Source organism: Mauremys reevesii, linkage group 7 (genome assembly GCF_016161935.1).
Source record: "Mauremys reevesii isolate NIE-2019 linkage group 7, ASM1616193v1, whole genome shotgun sequence".
Classification (NCBI taxonomy): Eukaryota; Metazoa; Chordata; order Testudines; family Geoemydidae; genus Mauremys; species Mauremys reevesii.
In genome coordinates, this window is record NC_052629.1 from 83,775,932 (window position 1) to 83,798,027 (window position 22,096).

General features: G+C 45.0%; 1 protein-coding gene across 1 annotated transcript in view; it reads right to left on the reverse strand.

Moving 5' to 3' along the window:
- The window catches only part of SFMBT1 (Scm like with four mbt domains 1), a 285,061-nt gene that overhangs the window by 192,664 nt on the left and 70,301 nt on the right, over positions 1–22,096 (reverse strand). Inside the window, exon 4 of the mRNA XM_039482044.1 lies at positions 673–824. The gene's annotated coding sequence lies outside the window, so the exon portion shown is untranslated. The remainder of the gene's footprint in view (positions 1–672; positions 825–22,096) is intronic.

Sequence of the window (22,096 nt, forward strand, 5' to 3'; positions counted from 1 at the left end):
GAGCCGAATGCTGGCGCATTCTGAGTGAGAGAGAGGGCATAGAAGTCTCTGTGGGAAACTGTGACTCTTCCCCACTGTGAGGCGGGCCGGGCATCTCGGTATTCTTTGCTGCCTCGTCCCTCTCTACCTAAGCCAACACCCCCCCCCCACGAGCTACAAGCCCAGGTTACCGTCGGGCATAGGGGCACCAGTTTAGTAATACTGCGTAGGCAGGGCCAGCTCCAGGCACCAGCCTACCAAGCACGTGCTTGGGGAGGCACCTTGGGACGGGGCGGCGCTCGAGGTTTGTTTTTGTTTTTTTTGGTTTGGCCAGGTGGTGCTGGGGGCAGACTTGGGTGGCGCGACGCGACGCTCGAGGGGGGCGGGTGGTACTTGCGGGGGTGGGGTGGCACTCTTTTTTTTTGCTTGGGGCGGCAAAAATGTTAGAGCCAGCCCTGTGCGTAGGGCCCCATAAATCCTAAGGACAGCCCTGGGAAAGAGTAGAGCATATAAACAGCAAACATCATGTTAGTTCTGTGACTTGTTTTGTTTTTTGTGTTGGGTTTTGTTGCATGCCTTTCAGTGGATGATGAGAGGGTGCAGAAAGAGTTGAAGCAAATGCCCCATCAGCACAAGAGAGAGAATGTTCAGAGTAAAACTTGCAGAAAACAAGATGACATCAGTGCCCCATACCTGGTTGAACTGCTTTCTGTAGCTGCTGTGCTGCCATCAGCCTCTGGATGGCTCCTCCCTGCAGTTTCCTTTCCCAAAAGGAAGTGGCTGGAGGTGATGAGGGATGGCATATGGTTCCTAATGCCTCCGGGATCTCCCTGCAGAGTTCTGGTCTGGGGGTGATTATTAATTAACACTTGTAGCAATCAGTGGTCTCTCTTTAATCACTCTTTCTATCTGAGTCTGGGAACAACTTAGTGTGAGACTACAGGTAGAATTATTATACCCCCAGGCCATGGACAGTTTAAAACAGGACTATTTTATTAAAATTAAAAATCCCCCAAACCAAATACAGTCATAGTGTGTACAAAGTCTTCTGCTGCTGAGTCTCTCGAGCACACCACACTCTACAGTGACCATACCCTAAATATTCCTGTTCTAAACTGTCCCTGGGTTGGGAGTGTAACAATCAGCAAATACTACTAAGAAATGTATGACTGCTTGGAAGTGATATCCACCCAGCAGCTGTGCCAGCAGATGTCACTTGGAAATTCTAGTCTGGAACTGAAGTCAAGGACAAAATATTCAAGGAGATCACAATTTGGCCCTTGATTGCTGTTTCTGCAGGGGTGTAGGAGGAATTCATGCTGAGCAATAAACCTTAAACCTAAATCCTGTGTAAGGGCAAACTGTGCCCTCAGATATATGCACACACCTCCAATTGCACCAAATTTTGCCAAGGGTTACATTCCTGTAAACCCCATTGACTTTGGACGTAAAGGAAAAAATGGCTCCTGATGCTAACCTGATTCTTCCCATGGGGGATTGCAGACCTATGCTTAATCTTGGCAGGGTTGCTTTTGAAATGTGTTAGACTGTTCTTAGTCTAACAGAACAACATTCACTTTAGACTGAGTGTATGCTGGCAGGTCTGATGGGTGTGTGTGGAAGTGTGCTGGTGCAGGAAAGTTGCAGGCTGTCCTCTGTAGAGGGAGGTCTTCATGCACACAGCCCAGCCCTCGAATTGGGCAGCAGTGGTAGGAATATGGTATGGTGCCATTTCAGCAGATTCCAGCTGTAGCTTGTCTGTGCAGGGAGCCTATGGAGCCCATGCTGGAACTTAAATCAACTGCCACAATGGAGCCCTGGAGCAGTAGAAACCATTTGTGAAAACTTGAGGCACAGCAACCCTTCATAGTACAGGGAACTGCACTCTTCCCTGTGCCAACAGAGGTGACACACACATTGAGTCAAACACAGTAACACTAGTGATGAATTTGGCCCCACTGAGTTTCCTTAAAACCACTTGAGTTCAGTGTAGCAATTAGGAGAAGTTGCGTTACACAGACTGTTACTGGGACTCCCTGACCCAGAAAAGCATGGCTGAACTCTTGATGTAGAAAAGTGGTTTTAAAGTGATGCAGTAACACACGGCCCGAGTTCTGAGCCAGTTAACAGATTTACATAACAAACCTGTGTTCTCTGTGGTAGCCATGGAAACTAAGGTACTATGGCACAATGAAATCCATTTGTGATCACCATCACCACTGTTGTGTGTACATCACTCAGCATTTCTTGCTAATAGCTTGAACAAAGGGAGGAATACCTGCACATCATTAGTTCACTTCTGTCCATTTGGGATCTAGACAACGCTTAGTGGATATTAGTCCTCAGCAACTGTTCTACTCCTACTGGAGTTAGGAGAATTCACTGGGATGCAGTCCATGTCTCACATACCACCTTATCCTCTTCAGAACGAAAACAATCATCGGCTTGGAAAATCTTTTGAAAGGGTTGTACCAAAAATAGAACTCTGACCTACTTTGTTTGCCTTAACATTACTAATTCTATTGATACCAATAAGGGTTTTCATTGGAATGATTTTCTGCCAGTAATCAGTAGAAATCAAGGAAAGGCATCTCAGCATGACAGACAATTAATACACTCCTGCCAGTCTGTTTTAGTGTGCATTTGATATTTGGAGACTTGAGAAGAATGACTTTATTCACTATCCGGCACAAAACACACTGCAGAACTACAAATTGTAGGGCGTATTCTTAAATATTCAGGAAGAATGAGTGTTTTCCCTTCAGTTTGTATTTCCTCTGGATTACTGGCTTTCATTTAACCTTTCTTGTTCAAGTAAAATATTAATATCACTGCCTAAACCCCTCAGTTGTGTTGGTTTTAGAGATCTGCATTGAAGGAGAAATTTACAGTAGTGTAAATGAGATCAAAATCTGGTCCAGTGTTTCTCTATTAGGGCTCAATATAGACATCAAAATGGAGTTAAGATGTCAACTTTTCAGAAGAATGGTTTAAACTGAGAGGAGCCTGAGCTGCAAAATTTGGATCTGAACTTCAGACCTCAAAGCATGTGTTCATGCAGAAATAGAATACTGATTTGGATTGTACAGATGGGGGCCAGACACCCATAGTAATCCTTTATGCTGGTTAGACTCATTAAAAACTATTCTGAAGAAAAAAAGGAAACCCTACCCTGAATGGACATATTTAGGGAGTTTGTGCATGGTATGGAGGGGAGTTGAAGTGTGTCAATGAATAAAGTCTCATCTCTAATTTGCAACACACATTTGGCTTGGACTTGCAGGAACGGCATTAGTGACTACTTCACAAAAGCTGCATGTAATAGAAAGTCCTAGAGCAGAGTATTTAAAAAGGAGGTGAGTAGGTACATAGGGTGAGCCAGTTGAATGTCAGACTAGCTGAGAAACAGACAGCTGTGCTAGGCACCTGTGACCCTATGGTCCACTGCTTCATAGCATGTACACTGAAGTTGAACAATTAAGATTTCTAATGTTAAGAGGTTCTTAACATTTATCAAAGTGAAATGAGGGCTGGAAACTAAGGAATAGATGCCAGATTCTTGGCAGGGGAACTGATGCCTCACACCTGTGCCTCCTAATTAGGGACTCTGAGTTCACATTTTTTAATGGGCATGAACATTGTTACAGACATTGTAAAGCACAAAAATCAGCCAAAAAAAAGCGCAAGCCGCTAGAAGCAAACTAATATTTTCTCAGCCTTTTACAAAGTCCTGGTGTCCCTTATCTCACTGAAGCCTGCTCAAAATGGATGATAAACAATACTCTGTTCATTAACACTTCTTTTCTCTCCTCTACAACACACTAGTCCTGTTACCCATGAATCCTCTTCTGTCTAAATGGCAACCTGTAGCTGTAACTCTTCACTCCTGTGATCTCCTCTTACAGATGGGTACAGTTACATGGGTACAGGTGAGAGAAAGTCAAGGGTATGCTGCTAAAATTGGCTGTTCCAGCTCATCTTGTTCTCTTGCTAGTTGATCACACTAGCTGTTCTCTACCTCCTTCTCACGCACAGTATAAACTAACAGCTGACTTGGGTGATACCTGAGGCTTTGGAATAACGGTGTTGAGCAATGGGGGAATGCTGGTTTATCAGACTTCAGAGCACACAGAGCCAACACCCCACTCAGACTAACTGGTCTCTCCAATCCAGCTGACTCAGCAGACACACCCTAATATATCCAGATGAGTTGGCCAGGCTTGAGGAAACTGGCTGGCAATCTGAATATCTGAACCTCTTTCCCAAACCCCTTAAACCAATCTGTTTCGGATAACACATTGTTTTACAGAAGAGTGTTGTGTATTTGGTTGTCATGGTTTTTGTTGCTATGGCAACTGAGTTAGATTATTATGGGTTAGCTCAGCCGGTTTCAACCGGCTGTGGTCTCTCTCTATGTATATGTAAAAAAAATGGAGGTTTTGGTTAGCTGCCCTGCTCTCTCAAGTGATTGCTTCCTACACACTGCCCTAAGGATAACACAACAACACTGGCAGGGTGAGACTGCTGCTCTCCAGTAACAGAAGAGTAAGTTAAAGTAAAAAAAGAAAAAAAAAAAAAAAAAAAGTGTGTTTGCTGTGACTGAAAGTGAAAAAAAAAAAAAAATATATGACTCTCTGACCAGGCCCCCTTTTGATGAGAATACAGAGCAGTGGCGTGTGTATGTGCGCTGCTGAGCTTTTTTTGGTTTTGCATTTACATTACAAAAGAAGAGCGAAAAGAAGGTGCCAACTGTCTTAACTTAAAACTACTCTAACCTCTCTGCTGCTACCTGCACCCTGTTAAGCCTAAGCCTGAGACTAAACAGTGACAGAACTTGTGGGCTTCTCCCTCATTCATTTCTCACTGGTAAATGCTGAAAGAAAGAAATTCCACAAAAAGAAAGAAAAAAGAAGAAGAAAATTTGTACACAATTTAGCCATTTTAAAAAGCCATTTTTTAAAGAGACAGAAAATTTAAAGAGATGTTAAATGATGCCGCCATGTACAGGTTAGTGTGTGGCCTCTGCAGTGAAGCTTACACTCAGCTACAGACTGACAAGCTATCAGCTAGCTGTACAGAAGGCTGCTGCTATTGCTGATATTGCACACTCCACTGGCTACAAGGTGCATCCACTACATGGTGCATCCCCTAGGTGCAAAAAGTGTCACAAGAACTGAGCTGCAAAACGTGAGTGCAGAGTGTTCAAATGGCGGTAGCTGGTTCACCAGGCAGGCATCTGTGTGGTGTGGTGACCTGGTGTGTCGTGGTGACACCAAAAAAAAAAGAAAAAACTGTGGCAAAAACAAACAAAAAAGAGGAGGGCAAACAAACCTAGACAAGAAGAGGAACCTTGCATACCCTAGAGCAGACCCAGGATGATCACAAGAGGTTTCTCTTTTGCATGTTGCCACATGATGTTTTGTCTTTGGCAATGGGGGCTCATGACGATGGCAACCCCACCTGATTGGATGGCAAGCGTATACTGATGGAACTGACACGGGTGCAGCCCGTCTCACTGATCTCCGAGACTGTGTATAAAAAAATTACATCAAAGTCGACAAAAGAGGCAAAAAAATGATGAAGAAGTTATTGTGCGGAAGCTGTGCTGTACTGGAGGCTAATTATGGTTAAGTGGGGCTCAATGGACCAGGTGGCTAAATTGCACTGTTTGTGGGTGAGAGGTACCTTAATGGGTGAGTCTGGGCAGGTGGCTTGGCTTGAAGAAGAAACAGACTAACACCAAAGAAACCGAAGATGACTAGAAAAGAAACCAGTCTAACCCCTTTACTAAGGAAAAATGAATCTGCTGAGTTTGGAAAATTTGTGTGATTAGGGACATTCCAAAACCACTGAAAACAAAAAAAAGCCCAACAGCCCAAAATGCCTGAAAGCCCCCACTGTGCCAAGTGCCATCAGCCAAAAGTTGAAGTAGACCTGGAGCGCCTGGTCCCCAATGGAGTCCTAATACCAGCTCAAAAGATCGTGAAGTGTTCCCATCCTTGTTCCAATCGTGAAGATCACTGTCAACCTCTTGACGGTGTGTGATTTTAAACCCTCTGTCCCCAGTGTTGTGCAGACTTTGCAGGCCCCGCTGGGGACAGACGAGTTCAGGATTGATCATGAGTCAAAAGTTTAGCAAGATCCAAGCTGAGGAAATTGTATCCCAAGAGGCCCAGACTATTGTGGCGCCAAGAGCTGTGTGCTCTTGATTGCTACTAAGCTTTATCGATACTGTCGCCTACCCCTCAATAAACATCTGCCCCAGGAGTGTTCCAGAGGGCAGATCTGGATGGATGAGATAGATGGATGGATCATGGTCATCTGGATCTACTGGAATGATGACTTAAAGAATTTAAGAAGAAAAAGAGAGAAAGAAGTTAGAAATTGGAAAGGTACCCAAAAGAGAGTGGAAGTGAATCCAACAAGCCTCTCAAGAACCTCTGTTTCATATCATTGATTCTGCAGGTCTTCATAAGGCCCCTGCAAAAGTTAAAGCTATTGTGGAGGCTCCCCCTCACTCAAGTCAGTTCAGAACTATTAAAGCTCCCACTCCTGAACGGCTAGACTGACTCTGAACTACTTCAGGACTATGTTGCACACACAAGGCAAACCACTTCATGAGCTCAGGAGCTGAAGGGGCAAAGCAAGCCTGTGAGAAGATGTTGAGCCTGTGATGTTGCGTGATAAATTCTGATGACTGCATACAATGCATGCACTGCTTACCATCTATCTTGCTGGAGCAGTTCCTTGCGATGCTGGCCTTAGTGGAGTCACATATTATGCCTTCATGACCTTCACGAGGAGAAAGAGAGAGAGAAGCTATTTTAAAGCAGCACTGGAGCAGAAACAAAGCTTGAGCCCAAATTCGCTGTTTTGGAATAAGGTTTTTTTCATCGATGTTTTGTTTCAGTCCGGTTTTTACAAACATTTCTCTTTGGGCAGAAATTTATCCTCTGACATCAATTCAATTTGCCTACACAGGCATTCCCCCCTACACAGGCATTCCCCGATATGTTGGGCCACGTTACTTTCAGCACACACATATGAAATCAGCACACATTGTCAAAATCAAATATCATGCCTCCTCTCAAGGTTGCCTTGCCTGCCAACAGTACAGAAGTGCCCAAAAAAAAGGAAATCTTCCTTAAAGGTAACAGGTAAACCCAGTACTGTCCTTCATTATGGACCTGGTGATGCATGGAAAATCTCCTAAATTCATCCTCCGTGTCCCATCTCCTGGACCTCATACATGTCCAACAAACTTCTCCGGTCTCATCCGACCTATGTCCGGTCGGTCCTCAATGACCAACCAGTTGGAGTCACATCCAGCCTTGTGGTTGTGGTTCACCACATTGTGATGTTGGACCACCAATTGCACTGGTATTTGAACAACAGTGTCACTGGAGGTGAGAACATGGCTGAAAATGTACTGAAAGCTTGTGTGTGGAATCACTTTGTGGAAGGGACAGAATGGTGCATGGGACTGGCCTGAAAACCCCCATGTCATGGGCAAAGGACCCGTGGCACCCTATTCATGTTGGCCCTGCTGGCCCCCATGAAATCCGATGCCATTCTGTGAAGCCTTTGCCCATCCTTGTTGGGGCATGTTCTTCTATAATGCAGTCCACTGCTATAAGGACTCCTAGTCTCTACTACGAGCCCTCAGAAAAACTACGAGGACTCTTTCTCCGCAGTTCGTTTTATCACGCTTCGGAAAACGTTTACGGTACAGTTTTTAACAGTTCGTTTCATTTTGACACTCAACAAAGGATGGACCAATAAATCATTCACAAACCAATCACACCACATCACAGAAATCAGCAAGGATTACACTCATGGCAAAGCTGAATCACAAAAGAAGAAAACACAATCAAAAAAAGCAACTGACAACACTCCATTCCCACTCTGCCTCTCACACTTGACCCTCGATCTCCTCTTGCCTGATTGGATCCCTTTCACTCATTGCCTTTCTATGATCAGCACGAATATCAAGCACTGAGATGCTGACCCAGCCTTTCAGATCACAAATCATTGTGCATCAGCAGCATTGGAAAAAAATCATCAGGCCGGCAGAGCAACAGCCCTTTTTGTTTGACTCAAAGAGCAGACAGCTCTTGGAACAGTCCAGACTCGGCTACCTAAATACAGTCAGCACTAAATGGGTTCGGCTGCAGTCAAAGTCCAAACAGGACTGAATCAGTTCCCTGGCCACCAGGTCATCGGCTGTTGCCAGACATGTGGATCATCGAGGGGCCTGTCATTCTCTTCTGCTGAGGGACCGAATCATGTCACACCTCTGAGACTCCTGTCTGGTGATGTTCCCGGCTGGGATACCCTGTTCTCTGACTGGTGAGGACCGATTGCCTCTAGTGCACACCTGTTGACACTCTTGATCCCCCTGAGCCACCTGTGCAGGCGACCTCGGGCCAGCACCTAGAATAGTTCAGAAGATCACCCTAGAAGTCTTTAATAGGATCGCCTGAGGCGTTACTCACACCTCCGGGGCAGGACATGTAGCTAGGGGAAGCCAGAATGGAGGCAAAATACCTAGAATGTTGTGTGTTTTTATTTAGTTTAGTAGTTTTTTAGGGGAGGAGTTTTGTGTTGTATTTGGTTGTCATGTTGTTTATGGAGGCATATGAGTTTGTATATTTGTTATGGAATAGCTTGGCCGTATGGAACTAGCTGTAGATTATTATGGTTTAGCTGTAAGCCGGTTTCGTTTGGCTGTTGAAAGAGGTGGTGCAGTTTACATGAACTCTGACTTGAATACTAGAATATGCACTATTTGTATCAGTCACAGTATTTCACCTGCAACCTCTGCTTATGTTACAACAGAGCACTCTTTGTGATCATTCAAATTAGTTTTCTTCCTATGTTCTGAGTTAAATCATGGCATTGTGATAAAGTATATAAATGGGGCTGACTTACATTTTTCTGCTGAACTCTGCTCACTTTAATCCTTCCTTCCCTTTGACATCTGTCGGTTAGTTCTGCTGTTACATCCTGTGATACCTGGACTGCAAGCTCTTTGAGGCAAGGATTGTCTAATTTGTCTGTACAGCACCATGGAGCCCTAATCCATGACCAGAGTTTCTAGTTCTAACAAAACACAACAAGTGCACAGGGAATTGGTCTCTGGAATTAGAAAATTCAAAGAGGGAAAGGCTCTGAACATTGTCAGAGAAACGAACATGTCTCTAAAGGAGGGGGGAAAACAGATGCAGAGTGAGATGAGTATAGCCTACTGGTCTAAGCAGGAAAGTGAGTCAGAAATCATATTCTAATTCTGGCTCTGAACTTGGAGTCAGAGAAACAAAAGGGGAACATGGGCCCTTAGTTAATTTTCACCTCTGTATACCAAAATATTAAGTTAACATAGGAGCTGCAACTATCAAAACTATGAAACTAGCAATATGCAAAGTACTATTAAGAGCACAAAGTAAAAATAAAAATTTACTTTTCCCTAATCTCTGGGCCAGTCATTTGGGAATTAATTGTAACATTAACAGGGGAAAATATTCATCTGAAAATAACTCTGAAATGTGTCCCTTTTTAAGGAAGGGATTTTAAGGATTAGTAAAGCTAAGATTTTGTCATGGATATTTTTAGTAAAAGTCACGGACAGGTCACAGGCAATAAAGAAAAATTCATGGAAGCCTTTAACCTGTTCCTGACTTTTACTAAAAATATTCATGATAAAATTGGAAGGGACTGGGCAGCTTCAGGGTGGCTAGGAGCTCTGGGGCCACCACCACCCATGAGGGCTCAGAGCTCCAGGGTACCCTGCCACCAGAGGCAGAGGGGAGCTGCAGGGACCCCCTGCCCCCTCCCCAGCAGCAGGGAGCGCTGTGGGGATCTCCCTGCCACCACTGCAGTGGTGAGCTGCAGAGGTCCCCCTGCAACCCCATGGCTGCCGGGGTGCCCCCCCGCCTGCAGTGGCTGGGAGCTGTGGGGTACCTCTGCTGCCCATGGCAGCTGAGAATCTGGGGACCTGCTGCCTCAGGCAGCGGGGGTACCTTACAGTTCTCTGCTGCTGGGCGCTGTAGAACCCTGCAGCTCCCAGCCACCAGGGCTGGAGTCACAGAGGTCTTTGGAAGTCATGGATTCTGTGACTTCCACAACTGCTGTGACAAAACTATAGCCTTAATCATTAGTCAGATAATTAAAGTTAGAGTTTCAGTAAATTTAAATGTCATATTGCCAATATCCCATGATTTCTAAACTGAGGTGAATAATTTGCAGTGAGTAACTTAATTTGGTTGCATTCTGCTCATGAAATACACACAACCTGATCACTATTTCTTCATATTATTCACTTGCTGATTAAACTTCAGAAGGTCTATGAATACTTGAAAGTCAGGCTGTTGCTCAGGAGTAATATTTGTTCTATTCCCTGACTGGATGAGTGCACAAGCATGTCTGACGTGAATATTTGTTTGTAACAACTGAAAATTCATTTTCCACAAATACTCAGGCATAAGTGAAACTAATTTCCTACATGCACTTTGGCCAGTAAAATTCAACTACTCAAATGTTTGTGTGACACAAATACAGTTGAAGTGTGAACTTCTTTGCCTACACTTGCACTTCAAAGCGCTGCCGCGGCAGCGCTTTGAAGCGCTAAGTGTAGTCAAAGCGCCAGCGCTGGGAGAAAGCTCTCCCAGCGCTGTCCATACTCCACCTCCCTGTGGGGAATAACGTACAGCGCTGGGAGCCGCGCTCCCAGTGCTGGGGCTTTGACCACACTGGCGCTTTGCAGCGCCGCAATTTGCAGCGCTGGAGAGGGTGTGTTTTCACACCCTGCTGCAGCGCTGCAAATTTGCAAGTGTAGCCAAGGCCTATAATGTGATTTACTTATTTAAATATTGCAGTCTATTGCCTAGAGGCCCTGACCAATGTCATGGCCCCACAGGTACTGTACAAATGCACATCAGTACCTGGAAGATTTTTAAGATCTAAATAGACAAGACACTCCCTCCCGCACCCCAACCCCGCATGCAATTTCCCCACCCAGATGTGGCCCTTGGGCCAAAAAGTTTGCCCACCCTAGTATAAAGGCAATTCTCTCCCCCACCATGCTACTCATACAATCAGTCTCCCGCTACATAAGGCAGGGAAAAAATACTTCAGCTTCCTCACTTTTTCTCTGAGATAGGGGCTCTTCCCATCTGGGATAAGCCACCCCTGTTAAGGGGGTGGTGTATGGATGTGCCACACACTGACCCAGCCAGCACAGTAGCTGTTACAATACCAGAAAATAAATAGAACATACCATGTTGCCAAGGTAAGCATCATCGTCACACAAATTCCCCGACATTTGAGGTCGATTTCTTAGACTTAAATTTTGACCTTTCTACCAATGGCATTACACAGGTTTGAGTGAAGAACTTTATCACTTAATATGCATTACTTGATGTATCCTGTGCTGAAATAGCCCAGATACAAAATGATTTTTAGTGCATTCTTCAGTACCATTATACTCTGTAAGCTCTAACACCATTTTAGTAAACTGTTGCATCAGCAGTAACTTTACCCTGTGCTGCCATAGATTTTGGTCAACTTTTTCTCCAATTTCAGCTTCTACCCCTTGCCTTTTAATTTTTAAATTTTCTCTCTAAACAGAATAGTTCATAGTCCTGAATCAATGAAGTGGGATTCAGAACTCACTCACTGCAGGTGCTATCATCTTTCATGCACTGCTATTTGTCATACACAGAGATTTACCAAACTAAACTTCCATCTGATTCAAACTGCTTTAAGCATCAGAAATGGACCCTTAAAATGGCTATATTTAGATATTTACACACAGAAATGGTATGTCCAATTATGCATTTTTAAGTTAACTATATTCATTCCAGATTGTTTCATTATACAAGTGGAAAATGCTAACAGACTCTTGGATACACAGATGAAAAACTTCTGAAACCAAAAGGCTAGCCAATAAAGAATGATCATGTACCTAGTCTTGCATGATCTTGCATGAGTGCTTTCATCAATGTCAGTGCAACTCCTCATGTGTAAGATACTCTTGTCAGGAAGGGTTTACAGGACTAAATTTAAGAGTGGGGAGACAAAGGCATCTCCTTTGCGGCATCAGCAACAAATGGATCCTCCTCTCACTCTACTTTGTACTGGTTCTTCTAATGTGACCTCTGAAACTCCATGAGAATGCAGCACACAAGTGGGAATCATGAGGAGGTATGTGACTAAACTAGATTTTGGCACAAGGAACGCCAAAGGAAACAAGATTCAGAGTTGAAGGAATGATGGTTACTGCTGTAAGTGTGTGGCAGGAAATAAGCCAACAAGATCTAACTGTGTGCCCAAATGAGAAGTATCTGTAAGGCTTTGAACAAACGATCACAAAGGGAAGAAAAACACATGAACCCTAAGATTAGTCTAGCTAAACATGTAAAAGCAAGCCAGCCTGAATGGGTCCTTCCTGCACAGCAGGGGCGGCTCCAGGCCCCAGCACGCCAAGCGTGTGCTTGGGGTGGCAGGCCGTGGGGGGCGCTCTGCTGGTGCTGCGAGGGCGGCAGGCAGGCTGCCTTTGGCAGCTTGCCTGTGGAGGGTCTGTTGGTCCCGCGGCTTTGGTGGACCTCCCGCAGGTGTCAGGGCCGGCTTCAGGGGTTTTGCCGCCCCAAGCAGCCAAAAAAAGCCGCGATCGCGATCTGCGGCAATTCAGCGGGAGGTCCTTCGCTCCAAGCAGGAGAGAGGGACCCTCCGCCGAATACTTGAAAGTGCCACCCCACTCCGTAGTGGCCGCCCCAAGCACCAGCTTGATAAGCTGGTGCCTGGAGCCGGCCCTGGCAGGCATGCCTGCAGAGGGCCTGCAGAGGCCCTGGCAGGCCTGCGGGAGGTCCTCCGAAGCCACGGGACCAGCAGACCCTCTGCAGGCAAACCGCCAGAGGCAGCCTGCCTACCATGGCAAAATCCCTAGAGCCGCCCCTGCTGCGCAGTTAAGAAAACGTATTACAGAATCATCTTTGAGCTCTGCTAGAGGGGTAGTCTATAACAAAGCATTAATTTGCAGTAGTTTTTCTACCTCTCCATAAGGTAGATTGGATGTGTGATATGGTGCTAGAGAGGGAGTATGGAGTATTAACTCAGCTTTGAAGTTGGCTTACCTTCCCATTATTGTAAAAAGAGCAACCAAATTGGTAAATCTTCTCTATCACACAATTTAGAACAGAGACAGCAGTCTGTAAAACTCTGGTCGACATTTCACTGCAAAACTTAACAAAAAACCCCAACACACACCATATATTCAATAACCTGTATTTTTAGCTACTGGTGTCTCACTCTTTGAAACCCAGAAAACCCAGGACTGAATTTCTAGCACAACTTGATGCCTGTCCTTCATTTAATCTGCAGCACTCCAGGAATCAAGCTGATCATTTAGGTGTGTGCTCCTCCCATTACTCATGGAAATATGTTGTGATGGTCTGGCTAAACCTTACTTGCTCAACCACAGCTTTCTAATTTTTCCTTCAGTTTCAGGAAGGTGACAGATTTGGGAAATACCTTACAATTAAAAAAAATCAGAAAACTTGAGTATGCAACACCCAGTTCTGCTATAGCATAACCTGATAGGTGTTTTTCTACAGCTTCCTGTTTTAAAGATTCAATTGATACAGTGTTTCAAATGTTTTAGTGATAATCTTTGTTGCATGTAGTATTAGTCATCTCTTTCCATGATCCCTTTAAAGTTTTCAACAAGCAGAGCTATTTGGATTTCCTTAGTACTTTTTGTGTCATAAGTGGGGTGGTCAAGTCCTTCCAAAATAGCCAGCTCCTACTGATAAGCAGCTCCGCTAAAAACTTCAACAAAGCAGTGAGAAAGAGCTGTCCAGGTACACAAATATAGTAGTGTGGCATCACTCTGGACTGGGCCTGGTTGCTTTTTGTTAAACTCCAGAGACTTTTGAGCTCCCTTTGACATCCAGCATCACCTTTAAAACACTTTTAAAAGTCATTCAATGTTACACTGCTTTGTAAAGTAATTCCTACATAGGCTTGAGAGGGAAACACTATATAAAAATGGCTCAGCCACTGTGATCTACTTTAAGTCTTCTTTAATATATTTTCACAACTTCTCCTTATGATCTCCACATTCTTTAGCCCTCAAAGCCTTTCACACCAAACGCCCTTCAGTCAGCTACACACAACAGTATCTTGACTATTCCCCTCTGCAATCTCTTCACTCACATCTTAGTAACCTACATGTAGTGAGGCTATTTTCCCTGCATAAGAGAGCCCGACTCTGGTATGAAGTTCCATTGTCTTGCTCCTGGCCAGGTTCTTTAGCTTTCTGTGAGCAGAGTGTGCTGCTGTGAAGCTCCCAATTCTACTTTGGCATCTGTTTTGATTGAACTCACCAGATAGCAGAGCCCCTCTGCCCTTTGAAAGTTATTGCCTTCCAATAACATATTAAAAGATACATCTGGAAACCTTTAGAGATTTAGATAGGCTCTGTTTGATTTACAGTGCGGAGGAAGAGGAGGAAGATTGAAAACAAATGTACTATTCTAAAACCTGAGAACTTCAACCCTTCTCCTCAATCAAACTATTAGCACACCACACACACCATCAATATTAATGGAAAATGACATACAGGGGCTTGGTAAATAGTAAGGATTTTAATAAATACTTAGCACTTCATGAGAACCATTTGATCTGAGGCTCTCAAAGCTATGTACAAATATTAACTTTCACCATACCACTGACTGGTAGGTTAAATACCACTCTCCAGAACAGTCTACCACAGCCCTATACTTATTCACATAAGTAACTTTTCACTCTGCAATGTCACCACAGTTTAATTACTGCTATGCTAAGTTCATAAGTCATGGCGTGCTGGCATTTAAAAATATAAACTTTAGGAGAATGATTGCTCTACCATTAAGTGATATACCAACTCCTTACTGGTTATCAAGCTTTGTTTCTTTGGTGATATGGAGTGGTGGTATATACATGGCTCACAAAAGGGAAGTAAAAGCAGCAAAGAATCCTGTGGCACCTTATAGACTAACAGACGTTTTGCAGCATGAGCTTTCGTGGGTGAATACCCACTTCGTCGGATGCAAGTAGTGGAAATTTCCAGGGGCAGATATATATTATATATATGCATGCATGCAAGAAGCAAGCTAGAGATAGAGGTTAGTTCAATCAGGGAGGATGAGGCCCTGTTCTAGCAGTTGAGGTGTGAAAACCAAGGGAGGAGAAACTGGTTCTGTAATTGGCAAGCCATTCACAGTCTTTGTTTAATCCTGAGCTGATGATGTCAAATTTGCAGATGAACTGGAGCTCAGCAGTTTCTCTTTGAAGTCTGGTCCTGAAGTTTTTTTGCTGCAGGATGGCCACCTTAAGATCTGCTATTGTGTGGCCAGGGAGGTTGAAGTGTTCTCCTACAGGTTTTTGTATATTGCCATTCCTAATATCTGATTTGTGTCCATTTATCCTTTTCCGTAGAGACTGTCCAGTTTGGCCGATGTACATAGCAGAGGGGCATTGCTGGCATATGATGGCATATATTACATTGGTGGACGTGCAGGTGAATGAACCGGTGATGGTGTGGCTGATCTGGTTAGGTCCTGTGATGGTGTCACTGGTGTAGATATGTGGGCAGAGTTGGCATCAAGGTTTGTTGCATGGATTGGTTCCTGACTTAGAGTTACTATGGTGCGGTGTGCAGTTACTAGTGAGAATATGCTTCAGGTTTGCAGGTTGTCTGTAGGCGAGGACTGGCCTGCCACCCAAGGCCTGTGAAAGTGTGGGATCATTGTCCAGGATGGGTTGTAGATCCCTGATGATGCGTTGGAGGGGTTTTAGCTGGGGACTGTATGTGATGGCCAGTGGAGTCCTGTTGGTTTCTTTCTTGGGTTTGTCTTGCAGTAGGAGGCTTCTGGGTACACGTCTGGCTCTGTTGATCTGTTTCCTTATTTCCTCGTGCGGGTACTGTAGTTTTGAGAATGCTTGGTGGAGATTTTGTAGGTGTTGGTCTCTGTCTGCGGGGTTAGAGCAGATATGGTTGTACCTCAGTGCTTGGCTGTAGACAATGGATCTTGTGGTGTGCCCAGGATGGAAGCTGGAGGCATGAAGGTAGGCATAACGGTCGGTAGGTTTTCGGTATAGGGTGGTGTTAATGTGACCATCACTTATTTGCACCGTGGTGTCTAGGAAGTGGACCTCCCGTGTAGATTGGTCCAGGCTGAGGTTGATGGTGGGGTGGAAGCTGTTGAAATCGTGGTGGAATTTTTCCAGAGTCTCCTTCCCATGGGTCCAGATGATGAAGATGTCATCAATGTAGCATAGGTAGAGAAGGGGCATGAGTGGACGGGAGCTGAGGAAGCGTTGTTCCAGGTCGGCCATAAAAATATTGGCATATTGTGGGGCCATGCGGGTGCCCATAGCGGTGCCACTGATCTGGAGATATATATAGTCATTAAATTTGAAAAATAGTTGTGTGTGAGGATAAAGGCACAGAGCTCAGCAACCAGTTGTGCTGTGGCATCATCAGGGATACTGTCCCTGACAGCTTGTATTCCATCAGCGTGTGGGATGTTTGTGTAGAGAGCCTCTACATCCATGGTGGCTAGGATGGTGTTTTCTGGAAGGTCACCAATGCATTGTAGTTTCCTCAGGAAATCAGTGGTGTCACGGAGATAGCTGGGAATGCTGGTGGCATAGGGTCTGAGTAGAGAGTCCACATATCTAGACAGTCCTTCAGTGAGAGTGCTAATGCCCGAGATGATGGGGCATCCAGGATTTCTGGGTTTGTGGATCTTGGGTAGTAGATAGAATAACCCTGGTCAGGGCTCTAAGAGTATGTTGATTTGTTCTGGTGCTAGTGTAGGGAGTGTCCTGAGTAGATGGTGCAGTTTTAGTGTATTCCTTAGTGGGATCTGAGGGAAGTGGCCTGTAGAATTTGGTATCGGAGAGTTGTCTGGCGGCCTCCTTTTGGTAGTCAGACCTGTTCATGATGACAACAGCACCTCCTTTATCTGCCTCTTTGATTATAATGTCAGGATGGTTTCTGAGGCTGTGGATGGCATTGTGTTCTGCACGACTTTGCCTCATAACCTAACGATGTTGTTTTCCCACAATTTCTGCCTGTGCACGTCGGCAGAAGCATTCAATGTATAGGTCCAGACTGTCATTTTGACCCTCAGGAGGAGTCCATGTGGAGTTCTTCTTCTTGTGCTGTTGGTGGGAGGGTAACTGTATCAGTGCGCTGTTCAGTGTTGTCCTGAAAGTATTCTTTGAGTCGGAGACGGCGAAAGTAGGCTTCCAGATCGCCGCAGAACTGTATCATGTTGGTGGGGGTGGCAGGGCAGAAAGAGAGTCCCCGAGATAGGACAGACTTTTCTTCTGGGCTGAGTGTGTGGTTGGATAGATTGACGATATTGCTGGGTGGGTTAGGGGTACCACGGTTGTGGCCCCATGTGGCAGGTAGGAGTTTAAACAGCTTACAGTCCTTTTTCCTTTGTAGAGAGGTGAAGTGAGTAATGTAGATCTCCTGTCTTATTTTAGTGAAGTCCATTTGTATGGAAGTTTGGTTATTAATGAGAGTCTCCAGGTTGGAGAACTCTTTTTTGATGTTTTCTTGTTTGCTGTATAGGATGCTGATCAGGTGGTTCCTCAGTTTCTTTGATAAGAGTATGGCATAATCTCTCACTGTGGTCTGTGTAGTATGTAGATAGCTGTGGATTTTTTACCTTTAGTCCATTTGGTATGATGGACATCCGTTTGCATTTGGAAAGGAAGATGATATCTGTCTGTATTTGTGCAAGTTTCTTCATGAGGTTGATGGATTTAGAATTACTGCAGGAGTAACTGGTCTGAATCCATTATGAGACCAGAGACAGAGGGAATAAAAAACAAAACAAAAAAAACCTTGTGCTAGGAAAGCAAACAGAGGTTTGACAAAATTGAGATACTATACATTGAAACTTTTAACTTAAATTTACGTATAAACTAAAGCTTCTGAACTAAGGATTATCTAATGAAATTACTAGTCTGTAACAAACCTCATCACTCAAATTCAACCTAAAACAAGATGTAAAACTGGTTAGAGAAAGTATGTCTTGGGTAGTGAAGGGTTAAACTCAAAAGGTTCATATAAGCATATGCAAAGAAGAGCTATCTAGACTGGAGTTTGCAAAATCGAGGTGGCTTTCCTGATATTTCTGGTAGGGTATGTCTACACTACAAAATTAGGTTGATTTTATAGAAGTCGATCTTTAGAAAGTGATTATATACCGTTGATTGTATATGGAGGCAGTGGGGCAGGTTGATACAGTGGAACGCTGATTCTGGGCCCAGCGAACAAGCACAGACTGGTGGGACCGCATAGTGTTACGGGTATGGGATGATTCCCAGTGGCTGCGAAATTTTCACATGCGTAAGGCCACTTTCCTGGAACTTTGTGAGTTGCTTTCCCCCACTCTGAAGCGCAGGAATACCTAAGATGAGATCTGCCCTGACAGTTGAGAAGCGAGTAGCGATAGCCTTCTGGAAGCTTGCAACGCCTAACAGCTACCGGTCAGTCAGGAATAAGTTTGGAGTGGGCAAATCTACTCTGGGGGCTGCTGTGATTCAAGTAGCCAATGCAATCAATCACTCACCTTCTGCTATCAAGGGTAGTGACTCTAGGAAATGTGCAGGTCATTGTGGATGGCTTTGCTGCAATGGGATTCCCTAACTGTGGTGGGGCGATAGATGGAACCCATATCCCTATCTTGGCACCAGACCACCTTGCCAACCAGTACGTAAACCACAAGGGGTATTTCTCAATGGTGCTGCAAGCACTGGTGGATCACAAAGGACATTTCACTAACATCAACATGGGACGGCCGGGAAAGGTGCACGATGCTCGCATCTTTTCCAGGCTGTTTGAGCAGCTGCAAGAAGGGACTTACTTCCCAGACCAGAAAATTACCATTGGGGATGTTGAAATGCCTATAGTTATGCTTGGGGACACAGCCTACCCCTTGTTCCCATGGCTCATGAAGCTGTACACAGGCAGCCTGGACAGTAGTAAGGAGCAGTTCAACTATAGGCTGAGCAAGTGTAGAATGGTGGAAGAATGTGCCTTTGGATGTTTAAAAGCTCACTGGCACTGTTTGCTGACTAGGTTAGACCTTAGCACAACCAATATTCCCATTGTTATTGCTGCTTGCTCCATAATATCTGTGAGAGTAAGGGGGAGACATTTATGGCAGGGTGGGAGGTTGAGGCAAATTGCCTGGCAACCAATTTTGAGCAGCTAGACATCAGGGTGATTAGAAGAGCACAGCTAGGCACACTGCGCATCAGAGAGGCTTTGAAAACAATTTCATGACTGGCCAGGATATAGTGTGAGACAGTTGTGTGTGTTTCTCCTTGATGCAAATCCGCCCCCTTTGTTGATTTTAATTCCCTGTAAGCCAACCACCCTCCCCCCTTCAATCACATCTGGCAAAGGAAATAAAGTCACTATTGTTTTGAAACCATGCATTCTTTATTAATTTTTTTTTTTAAGTGGGATAACTGACAAGGTGAGGTGGGGGAGAAGGGAAGGACAAGGCCACATTGCTTATTGTAGCCACACTACAAATCAAAACTGTTTGAATGACAGCCTTCTGTTGCTTGGACCATCCTCTTCAGTGGAGTGGCTGGATGCCAGGAGCCTCCCACACCGTGTCCTTGGGTGTCTGGGTGAGGGGGATACGGAACTTGGGGAGGAGGGCAGGCGGTTATACAGTGGATGCAGCGGCAGTCTGTGCTCTTGTTGCCTTTCCTGCTGCTCCGTCAGATGCCTGATCATGTCCGTTTGCTCCCTCATTAGACTCAGCATCGCATCCTGCCTCTTCTCATCGCACTCACTTAATGCTTTCCTGGACTCTACCATGCATTCAGCTCCATGCATTCAGCTGTGCCCTATCAGTGCGGGAGGACTGCATAAGCTCAGAAAACATGTCATCGCAAGTGTGTTTTTTTGGGCCTTCTAATCTGCGATAACCTTTGGGACAGAGATGGGGGAAATATAGAAACATTTACACCTGCGGGGGGGATAAAAGGGAGAGTAGAATTTAAGAAGATACATTTCTGAGATCAAAAGGGAGACTTTCACAATGAATCAAGCAATTCACAGCCGACAACACATATGCTTTAGGTACAACATCGCATTTTGCCTTTTATATTGAGTGCCTAATGGTATGGTGACATCACACACAGCTGGGCAACATAATTTGGTTTCCAGGCAGCCATGGTAAGTCAAAAGGTACACAGGGTTAGCTTCTTCCACCTTCATAACATGTGGTAATGGTTTCAAATTGCAGCACCCTCCTTTCCCATAGCAAGGGATGCCAGTTGGGTTTGCCATTTAAAAGGAGGGGCTGTGGTTTTTGGGTGGATGTGCAGCACACCCCTCCTCCTACCCCACTGCTTGGCTATTCTCTGGGATGATCCCTTCACCCTCTCCCCACCGCGTGGCTATTCTTAGCCAAGTGCAAACAAGCCAGTATGAACAGGGTCCTTCTACTGTTCCCTTATGAAAATTCCCCTATTTCAATCAGGTGACCATGAATTATATCACTCTCCAGAGGTTAACACAGAAAGATATAGACCAAATGTAGCTTGAATGCGATCAAAACCCAGGACCATTCACTGCCATGCTTTGTGCTGCAATGATTCCAGACTACTTGCTACTGGCTTGGCGTGGTAAAGTGTCCTACCGTGGAGGACGAAATAAGGCAGCCCTTCCCAGAAATCTTCTGCAAAGGCTTTCAGAGTACCTCCAGGAGATGTTCATGGAGATGTCCCTGGAGGATTCCCGCTCCATCCCCAGACACATTAACAGACTTTTCAAGTAGCTGTAATAGCCACGAATGCATCCTGATTCGTCAGGGTAAGTCAAACATTAAACACATTGCTTTTAAATCCTGTAGTGTAATTACAAATGTGCACTCACCAGAGGTACGTTCTCCACCTTCAGTGTCCAGGAACCTGCCTTCGGAGGGTATTGGTTCCAGGGTGATGAAAAGGTCCTGGCCATTGGGGAGAACGGATTCTCCACTTGCCTGCTGCGCATTCTCCTCCTCCTCCACAAAATCCTCCTCCCTGTTGCGTGAGGCTCCCCCCCCTTGCAGGTGTCCATGGACAGTGGTGGGGTAGTGGTAGGGTCCCCCCTTAGAATGCCATGCAGCTGATCATAGAAGGGGCATGTATGGGACTCTGACTCAGAGCGACTGTTTGCCTCCTTTGTCTTTTGGTAGGCTTGCCTGAGCTCCTTAACTTCCACGTGGCACTGCTGTGTGTTCCTGTTGTAGCCTCTCTCCACCATTCCCTATGCAATTTTGGCATATATTAGCATTTCTTCTTTTTGATTGGAGTGTGGCCATACAGCAATCAGACCTGTTCAGTCCATGATGGAGCTCGTTTGCGATTCTGGGACTGCATGGTCACCTGTGCTGCTGAGCTCGCCACGCTGACCAAACAGGAAATGAAATTCAAAGTTTCCTGGGGCTTTTCCTGTGTACTTGGCTAGTGCATCGGAGTTGCAAGTGCTGTCCAGAGTGGTCACATTGGAGCACTCTGGGATAGGTCCTGGAGGCCAATACCCTTGAATTGCGTCTGCACTACTCCAAATTCTTCCCAGCAAGGTCGATTTTAGCGCTACTCCCCTTGCTGGGGAGGAGTACAGTAGTCAATTTTAAAAGCCCTTTTAGGTCGACGGAACAGGGTTGGTTGTGTAGACGCATTGCTTATAAAATTGACCTAACGTGGCTAAATTTGACCTACCCTCATAGTGTAGACCAGGGCTGGTACTTCCAGCTTTCAGCAGGGTCAGAAACACTGAGCATTTGGAAAATAGTTCAGCATGTCCAAGTAATTTGAGTCTGGAAATGCAAAGTTGTGCAAACAATAAAAACATGTTTATTAACTTTTCAGTGCTCCAAATAAATGCTGATGTTTGGCTAGACTTCCAGATAAAGTGCCACAACTCTAACCTTGACTGTTCCTTACACTTACAGCTTGGGTGCAGGGGACTCCTCAGCAGGACTGTTTGATCTTCTCACTATTCTAGACTCCTCCTAGGTAATAATTGGAGATATACCAATCTCCTAGAACT